This window comes from Aethalodelphis obliquidens, unplaced genomic scaffold (assembly GCF_003676395.1).
Source record: "Aethalodelphis obliquidens isolate GAN/ISIS:26980383/991018 unplaced genomic scaffold, ASM367639v1 scaffold25, whole genome shotgun sequence".
Taxonomy (NCBI): Eukaryota; Metazoa; Chordata; class Mammalia; order Artiodactyla; family Delphinidae; genus Aethalodelphis; species Aethalodelphis obliquidens.
In genome coordinates, this window is record NW_020837969.1 from 23,978,481 (window position 1) to 23,989,223 (window position 10,743).

The following is a 10,743-nucleotide window of genomic DNA, read 5'->3' on the forward strand; positions in this document are numbered from 1 at the left end:
CTTGAATCCATTTAAATATAGATCTCACACTAAAACCCATAAGAATCATGGTTACAGAATACCAAGTAAATGATATAAATCTGAACAATGTAAAACAATAATATAACTAAGAAAAATCAAGCAGTTGGAAGAAGGGATATGTGAAAACTTCTTCTTTCATAGCAGAGAGTTAGTCAATTATGTCTAAAATTTTAAAATACAAGAAAAAAGAAAGAATGACTGAAAACTAAGTTTTCCTCAATCTTTTTTCTTATCCTTAGAAGGATATTTTAAGAAACAGTATCTCTTGAGAAGAAAGAACACTGACCTGATTTCACAATTTTCTGTCCGTTAAATTCAAGTGAAATTAAATTCAATACATTTTTAAAAAGTGGTGTGATCCCATTTAAATAAATGTCATTTATTCTATCTTTCCAGTGATGGATACGTATGCACAGACAATTGTCCCCTTTGGGAAAGAGGTGACAGTCTTCTTTTCTAACTCTTTATTTGCAAGGGTTTCCATGGAGCCAACTGGACAGCTTTGAAATGTGTTCCCCACACCTGGGAGACACAGAGGACTGGGGTCTGACAGCTGCATGGGAATTCCAGAGGGTGGGAGAAGGACTCAAAGCTGCTCTGGTGTCAGAGCTGGGAGAGGTGCTTGCTGTACTGGGAGCAGCCTTCTCCCCTAGAGTTTGACTAAAGGATGTGTGATTGTTTCCTGTGGATACATGTGGACCAAGCGGGAGAGATGCCTGGTGTGGGGTCTTTTGGGGGCCTGTGGTGTAGGGTGGACTGACAGAGTGAGGAAAACTCAGCACGAGGAGGCTGGTAGTGCACCTCTGGATGCCCAAGGGTTGAAGGTGTTGCCAGGGAGCTTTCTGGGGTCATGGGAAATTCAGGGACCTTCTGATGAGCCCATGGAAAGTACCACCACAATCCATGTGTAATTAACAGCCAGACCCCTCTGGAAATATGAGTCAAGCAAGAACCTCGCTTGACTGCCACCCACTTTTGGCCCCGGAGGGGTTAGACTGTAGCTTCCCCATAGGAGAGGAAGTAGTTAGGAGACAGTAAAGGGCACAAGAAACACACACCCGCTTCCCCACTTCTGATCTGAAGGCAGCAAAATGTGAGGGAGGGAGAAAATGTATGGCTAAGTCAAGTTCTGGGACTTTTACTGTTAATATGCGACTAGGTATTTTAACTTTTGAATTGAAGCTATTTTTATGACTAAAAGTAACTGAAGGATATTTTATTATCTGTCAGGAGTTCAGAAAAGTTGATAGCTTCAAGATGGCGGAGGAATAAGATGTGGAGATCACCTTCCTCCCCACAAATACATCAAAAATACATCTACATGTGGAACTCCTACACAACACCTACTGAATGCTGGCAGAAGACCTCAGACTTCTCAAAAGGCGAGAAACTCGCCACATACCTGGCTGGGTGGCTGACAGAGTCTTGGTGCTCCAGCCGGGTGTCAGCCCTGAGCTTCTGAGGTGGGAGAGCCGAGTTCAGGACATTGGTCCACCAGAGACCTCCCGGCCCCAGGTAATATCAAATGGCGAAAGCTCTCTCAGAGATCTCCATCTCTACTCTAAGACCCAACTCCACTCAATGACCAGCAAGCTACAGTGCTGGACACCCTATGCCAAACAACTAGCAAGACAGGAACACAACCCCACCCATTAGCAGAGAGGCTGCCTAAAATCATAATAAGTTCACAGACACCCCAAACACACTACCGGACACAGTCCTGCCCACCAGAAAGATAAGATCCAGCCTCATCCACCAGAACACAGGCACCAGTCCCATCCACCAGGAAGCCTACACAACCCACTGAACCAACCTTAGCCACCTGGGGCAGACATTAAAAGCAACAGGAAGTATGAACCTGCAGCCTGCTGAAAGGAGACCCCAAACACAGTAAGTTAGGCAAAATGAGAAGACAGAGAAATACACAGCAGATGAAGGAGCAAGGTAAAAACCCACCAGACCAAACAAATGAAGAGGAAATAGGCAGTCTACCTAAAAAAGAATTCAGAGTAATGATAGTAAAGATGACCCCAAATCCTGGAAATAGAATGGAGAAAATACAAGAAACGTTTAACAAGGACCTTAAAGAACTAAAGAGCAAACAAACAATAATGAACAACACAATAAGTGAAATTAAAAATTCTCTAGAAGAAATCAATAGCAGAATAACTGAGGCAGAAGAGCGGATAAGTGACCTGGAAGATAAAATATTGGAAATAACTATCAAAGAGAAGAATAAAGAAAAAATAATGAAAAGAATTGAGGACAGTCTCAGAGTCCTCTGGGACAATATTAAATGTACAAACATTCGAATTATAGGGGTCCCAGAAGAAGAAGAGAAAAAGAAAGGGACTGAGAAAATATTTGAAGAGACTATAGTTGAAAACTTCCCTAATATGGAAAAGGAAATAGTCAATCAAGTCCAGGAAGTACAGCGAGTCCCATACAGGATAAATCCAAGGAGAAACATGCCCAGACACATGTAACTCAAACTATCAAAAATTAAATACAAAGAAAAAATATTAAAAACAGCAAGGGAAAAGCAACAAATAACATACAAGGGAATCCCCATAAGGTTAACAGCTGATCTCTCAGCAGACACTCTGCAAGCCAGAAGGGAGTGGCAGGACATATTTAAAGTGATGAAAGAGAAAAACCTACAACCAAGCTTACTCTACCCAGCAAGGATCTCATTCAGATTTGATGGAGAAATTAAAACCTTTACAGACAAGCAAAAGCTAAAAGAATTCAGCACCACCAAACCAGCTTTACAACAAATCCTAAAGAAACTTCTCTAGGCAGGAAACACAAGAGAAGGAAAAGACCTACAATAACAAACCCAAAACAATTAAGAAAACGGTAATAGGAACACACATATCGATAACTACCTTAAATGTAAATGGATTAAATGCTCCAACCAAAAGATATACGCTGGCTGAATGGATACAAAAACAAGACCTGTATATATGCTGTCTACGAGAGACCCACTTCAGACCTGAGGACACATACAGACTGAAAGTGAGGGGATGGAAAAAGATATTCCATGCAAATGGAAATCAAAAGAAAGCTGGAGTAGCAATTCTCATATCAGACAAAATAGACTTTAAAATAAAGACTATTACAAAAGACAAAGAAGGACACTACATAATGAATAAGGGATCAATCCAAGAAGAAGATATAACAATTGTAAATATTTATGCACCCAACATAGGAGCAACTCAATACATAAGGCAAATGCTAACAGCCATAAAAGGGGAAATCGACAGTAACACAATCATAGTAGGGGACTTTAACACCCCACTTTCACCAATGGATAGATCATCCAAAATGAAAATAAATAAGGAAACACAAGCTTTAAATGATACATTAAACAATATGGACTTAATTGACATTTGTAGGACATTCCATGCAAAAACAACAGAATACACTTTCTTCTCAAGTGCTCATGGAACATTCTCCAGGATAGATCATATCTTGGGTCACAAATCAAGCCTTGGTAAATTTAAGAAAATTGAAATCGTATCAAGTATCTTTTCTGACCATAATTCTATAAGACTAGATATCAATTACGGGAAAAAATCTGTAAAAAATACAAACACATGGAGGCTAAAGAATACACTACTAAATAACCAAGAGATCACTGAAGAAATCAAAGAGGAAATCAAAAAATACCTAGAAACAAATGACAACGAAAACACGATGACCCAAAACCTATGGGATGCAGCAAAAGCAGTTCTAAGAGGGAAGTTTACAGCAATACAAACCTACCTCAAGAAACAAGAAACATCTCAAATAAACAACTAACTTTACACCTAAAGCAATTAGAGAAAGAAGAACAAAAAAACCCCCAAAGTTAGCAGAAGGAAAGAAATCATAAAGATCAGATCAGAAAGAAATGAAAAAGAAATGAAGGAAACAATAGTTAAGATCAATAAAACTAAAAGCTGTTTTTTTGAGAAGATAAACAAAATCGATAAACCACTAGCCAGACTCATCAAGAAAAAAAGGGAGGGCTTCCCTGGTGGCGCAGTGGTTGAGAGTCCGCCTGCCGATGCAGGGGACACGGGTTCGTGCCCCGGTCTGGGAAGATCCCACATGCCGCAGAGCGGCTGGGCCCGTGAGCCATGGCTGCTGAGCCTGCGCGTCTGGAGCCTGTGCTCCGCAATGGGAGAGGCCACAACAGTGAGAGGCCCACGTACCGCAAAAAAAAAAAAAAAAGAAAAAGAAAAAAGGGAGAAGACTCAAATCAATAGAATTAGAAATGAAAAAGGAGAAGTAACAACTGACACTGTAGAGATACAAAAGATCATGCGAGATTACTACAAGCAACTATATGCCAATAAAATGGACAGTCTGGAAGAAATGGACAAATTATTATAAAAGCACAACTTCCCGAGACTGAACCAGGAAGAAATAGAAAATATAAAAAGACCAATCACAAGCACTGAAATTGACACTGTGATCAAAAATCTTCCAACAAACAAAAGCCCAGGGCCAGATGGCTTCAAAGGCGAATTCTATCAACCACTTAGAGAAGAGCTAATACCTATCCTTCTCAAAATCTTCCAGAGGGAGGAACACTTCCCAACTCATTATATGAAGCCACCATCACCCTGATACCAAAACCAGAAAAAGATGTCACAAAGAAAGAAAACTACAGGCCAATATCACTGATGAACATAGATGCAAAAATCCTCAACAAAATACTAGCAAACAGAATCCTACAGCACACTGAAAGGATCATACACCATGATCAAGTGGGGTTTATCCCAGGAATGCAAGGATTCTTCAATATATGCAAATCAATCAATGTGATAAACTACAGTAACAAATTGAAGGAGAAAAACCATATGATCATCTCAATGGATGCAGAATGCTTTCAACAAAATTCAACACCCATTTATGATAAAACTCTCCAGAAAGTAGGCATAGAGGGAACTTACCTCAACATAATAAAGGCCATATATGACAAACCCACAGCTAACATCATTCTCAATGGTGAAAAACTGAAACCATTTCCACTAAGATCAGGAACAAGACAAGGTTGTCCACTCTCACCACTATTATTCAACATAGTTTTGGAAGTTTTAGCCACAGCAGTCAAAGAAGAAAAATAAATAAAAGGAATCCAAATCAGAAAAGAAGAAGTAAAACTGTCACTGTTTGCAGATGACATGATACTATACATAGAGATTCCCGAAGATGCTACCAGAAAACTACTAGAGCTAATCAGTGAATTTGGTAAAGTAGCAGGATATAAAATTAATGCACAGAAATATCTAGCATTCCTATACACTAATGATGAAAAATCTGAAAGAGAAATTAAGGAAACACTCCCATTTACCATTGCAACAAAAAGAATAAAATACCTAGGAATAAACCTGCATAAGGAGACAAAAGATCTGTATGCAGAAAATTATAAGACACTGATGAAAGAAATTAAAGATGATACAAATAGATGGAGAGATATACCATGTTCTTGGATTGGAAGAATCAACATTGTGAAAATGACTCTACTACCCAATGCAATCTACAGATTCAATGCAATCCCTATCAAACTACCACTGGTATTTTTCACAGAACTAGAAGAAAAAATTTCACAATTTGTATGGAAACACAAAAGACCCCGAATAGCCAAATCAATCTTGAGAAAGAAAAATGGAGCAGGAGGAATCAGGCTCTGTGCCTTCAGACTATACTACAAATCTACAGTAATCAAGACAGTATGGTACTGGCACAAAAACAGAAATATAGATCAATGTAACAGGATAGAAAGCCCAGAGATAAACCCACACACATATGGTCACCTTATCTTTGATAAAGGAGGCAAGAATATACAATGGAGAAAAGCCTCTTCAATAAGTGGTGCTGGGAAAACTGGACAGCTACATGTAAAAGAATGAAATTAGAACACTCCTTAACACCATACACAAAAATAAACTCAAAATGGATTAAAGACCTAAATGTAAGGCCAGACACTCTAAAACTCTTAGAGGAAAACATAGGCAGAACACTCTTTGACATAAATCACAGCAAGATCCTTTTTGATCCACCTCCTAGAGAAATGGAAATAAAAACAAAAATAAACAAATGGGACCTAATGAAACTTAAAAGCTTTTGCACAGCAAAGGAAACCGTAAACAAGACAAAAAGACAACCCTCAGAATGGGAGAAAATGTTTGCAAACGACAAAGGATTAATCTCCAAAATATACAAGCAGCTCATGCAGCTCAATATCAAAAAAAACAAACAACCTAATGCAAAAATGGGTAGAAGATCTAAATAGTCATTTCTCCCAAGAAGATATACAGATTGCCAACAAACACATGAAAGGATGCTCAAAATCACTAATCATTAGAGAAATGCAAATCAAAATTACAATGAGGTATCACCTCACACTGGTCAAAATGACCATCGTCCAAAAGTCTACAAACAATAAATGCTGGAGAGGGTGTGGAGAAAGGGGAACGCTCCTGCACTGTTGGTGGGAATGTAGATTGATACAGCCACTATGGAGAACAGTATGGAGGTTCCTTAAAAAACTAAAAATAGAACTACCATATGACCCAGCAATCCCACTACTGGGCATATAGCCTGAGAAAACCATAATTCAAAAGAGTCATGTACCGCAGTGTTCAGTGCAGCTCTATTTACAATAGCCAGGACTTGGAAGCAACCTAAGTGTCCATCAACAGATGAATGGATAAAGAAGATGTGGCACATATATACAGTGGAATATTACTCAACCATAAAAAGAAAGGAAATTGAGTTTTTTGTAGTGAAGTAGTTGGACCTAGAGACTGTTATACAGAGTGAAGTAAGTTAGAAAGAGAAAAACAAATACCATATGCTAACACATATATATGGAATCTAAAAAAAAAGAAAAAGGTTCTGAAGAACCTAGGGGCAGGACAGGAATAAAGATGCAGATGTAGAGAATGGACTTGAGGACACGGAGAGGGGGAAGGGTAAGTTGAGATGAAGTGAGAGAGTGGCATGGACATATATACACTACCAAATGTAAAATAGATAGCTAGTGGGAAGCAGCTGCATGGCACAGGGAGATCAGCTCGGTGCTCTGTGACCACCTAGAGGGGTGGGATAGGGAGGGTGGGAGGGAGACACAAGAGGGAGGGGATATGGGGATATATGTATACGTATAGCTGATTCACTTTGTTATAGAACAGAAACTAACACACCATTGTAAAGCAATTATACTCCAGTAAAGATGTTTAAAAAAAAAAAGAAAAGTCTGTGCACCTGTACCCAACCACGTTTGCCATGGTGCCCAGCACTTTTATGCTGCTCTGTCTTTCTAGAATGCTCTCTGTCAATTGAAACCCTGCTCTCCCTTCAAAGCCCAGTTCCAGTGTCACCTCCCTTGTGAAACCTTGAGGGATCTACTGAAATGAAAACTTCTGACTTCTCTAAACTCTCGGAGCACCTTAGTTATTTTCTTGGCTTAGTACAAAACAGACCATAGAATTTCACCAAAATCTATACTAAGCACAACTGGGGCGATTTGCTAACACTGAAACAAACCAATTCTCTCTTTTGCATTGATGTCGGTCTCTCTGTGCTCATGGGAAAAGGAGAGCAGTATCACTTCAAAACCTGAAGGAAAAGCAAATTAAATTCTTAGCCCTGAGGCCGATGAAATCGTGAACTGTCACCTTCACCAGCCCAGCAAGGGTCCACACTTTACAAGACTAGCGTTTAGGAAACAGGAGCACAGCTGAAGTGATCAGTTTTTATTTACCCTCCCCGCCTGGGACAGACTGCATACATCAATGTATCCCTGCATTTTCTGTGGGCATTTTGCCTTCTTTGTGATATGGTACTTTGCTCTCTGCCGAGAGTCCCTTCCTTCCAAGTGATGTCTGTCAGGGGATACATAATACTGCACAAAATGGAACGAGTTATAGAAATAGGTCATATAAAATTTCAGGACCTTGTTGAGGTGGAGAAGTCGCTAAATTAGAGACACCGTGACTGTGAAATCCCAGGGTCCCAGAATGTCAATGAAACTGGGGTTTTACTTTGTATAATATTTTATAGTCACTGGGGAATGTCTGCCTACATGAACCCATTTTTTTTATATCTGTGAAAATAGTAACAGTACTGCCACCTAACACTAAATAAAGAAGTAAGATGTGCCACATTTAGAGATGACACCGTCAATGCCAGGGGAGGCAGACTTGGTGATGGTGTTAGAAGCAGAGTTTGGTAAGAAGGAAAGGGAATTAGAAACTGTCTCCCTGCCCCCACCCCCTACCGTGAAAATTTACAGCAAATTCTTGGCTAAATGGTTCAACCTTATGAATTGCTTCAATAAAATTTCCAGTTTAAGTATGTAAAAAAAAAAAAAAGAAAAAAAACTTTGATGGCTTAATACAAAAGTGAAAGTTTCCCTACACCAAGGAAGGAGGCTCTTCTAATATCAAAATAAAGAGAAACAAAATGAAACAAAAACCTCTTCAGAAGTGACCACAAAGAACAACTTTGTGCAAATAACCAATATTTAATTGGCTCCCAAATACCTATGACCTGTCTTAGTAACCTTTAATCATTATAAGGATCCCTCATATATTCTAAGCTTTTATAAGTTGAACTCCAAACAATAAAACTAAGAGGAAGAAATAATCCTGTTACATAGCACAAGGGTTATACTTTCTAACATCCTTCCAATATGAGTGTGCTTCAGATTACCTGAGTTTTAGCTAAGTCTGTGTAAGAATGACTTTTTAGAAAACGATACGAGAAGTAGTTGTAAGTCAAAAAAGCAAGTTTCCGGGCTTCCCTGGTGGCACAGTGGTTGAGAGTCCGCCTGCCGATGCAGGGGACACGGGTTCGTGCCCCGGTCCGGGAGGATCCCACATGCCGCGGAGCGGCTAGGCCCGTGAGCCATGGCCGCTGAGCCTGCGCGTCTGGAGCCTGTGCTCCGCAAGGGGAGAGGAAAAAAAAGAGAGAGGCCAAAGCACCGAAAAAAAAAAAAAAAAAAAAAAAAAAAGCAAGTTTCCAAAACCTGCCTGAAACTATAAAGACTTCAGCTGTCTGAGCAGGAGGCCAGGAGAACCTAAATATTTTGCTAAGAGACCTGTGAAAAAGTAGAAAAATCCAAATCGCAAACTACTGCACTTTTGGAAGAAATGTATGCTTAATATTCTGAAGGGATCTTTCAGTGTCATAAAGAGAATGATTTTCTATTAAGATATTTAGAAAATCTAAAAGATGCATTTACTGGGCTCTTCAACATTTGACAAACTCCATTTTCTCCCACAGATGGTATAGGTTTTTTGGTAGGTGAAGCATTTTGAGAAAATGCTCTCGTATATGAACTTTCAAAGTTATTTTCTGAACTGTTAAGCGTTTTTTCCCCTGCATTGAACACTTTGTTATAAAGAGCAAATCACTTGAAAAATAGATGATTCCTTTTCATAGCCTTACTTTTAGTGTGAATTGAAAAGATTGCTTTTAGCTTTCCCTACTGAGTTATTATGGGGTGTTACTCTTCCTGGCTTTGTCTCTCACCCATTTTCTTTATTATAAGTGGGGAGGGTTTGGTTGCATGATTTGTGTCTTTCTGTAGATTATTTGCTAAAAGTGACGGGTAGGGAATGTTATAAAGGTTTCCTGCTTTCTCCCCTAGGAAAATGCTGGTCGGTAGAATAATGTTTTATTCTCCCCAAATAAAACCAGCCTTGGTAGGTGGGGAGAGGGGCATATGATCTCTACCAGGAAATTACTTGCAAAGCCAACTTAATCTTAGAGCCATGAGGAAGAAAGAATCGTGGAATGTTTTCTAATCTGTCCCTGGTGTTCAGGTAGGACACTGTAAGCAGCCTCCCTCTTTTTAGTCTTATTTTACTTCTTTTTTCTCCCTTCTCCCTTTCTCTTCCCTGTAACCCTGCCCCACTCCCTTTTCTTCTTCCATTCTGTTGCCCCGCCCCCTCCTCAAGGAGCTTTCTGTCTCTTTCCAGATCGCAGCTGAGTTACCCAGAGTTCGAGGGAGACGTCCCTGTCTCAGGGATCACAAAACTTACACCTCGAGTAGGTAGAGAAGCCACTCTTAAATCCAAAGGACTCACTGACCTACCCATGCTCTCGTCTAACTCCAGTTCAGGAACCAAATCTCATGCACTTATACTGGTGTCCTAAGGAAACCGTAAAGTTTGCGGCGTGAATGAGGATCAAGCTGGGACCCAAGATATCTTCAGAACAAACTAGGGCAATAAACCACCACCCCTGACATTTCAGGGTACATATTTCTCTTAGTTCACTTACCCAGACGGCTGTCACATCTGCATTCAGGGGTTGTTCCTTTTGGGCTCCACTGCTTGCATCTTAAGTGCAGCCAACTATGACACCACCAGCAATTAGCACTCTAAAGACCTTTTGAAAATCGTTAGACGTTTCTGAGGAATAATTTCTTAGAGTTTCTGCTTTCTTAAAGATATTTTCTGCTTCACACAGATTTTCTGTCATTGATACTATGACACTGATTCCCCTATATTCTCCCAGCTTCTGGGAGCGCAGCCAGAAAAGCCTGTAGCCTTCGGCTCCCTCTGGAAATTGCCCACAGCTGTTGTTGGGGGGGCAGCCTGATCTATTGACCAGTTTCTGGAGGAATAGAAGGCCAGACGCCCTTGCTGTAGTGCAGGCCAACTCGGAAGGGCCATCGCAGCTTCCTTGTGCCCCAGGGGGCCGGTGGGGGGGCCCCGA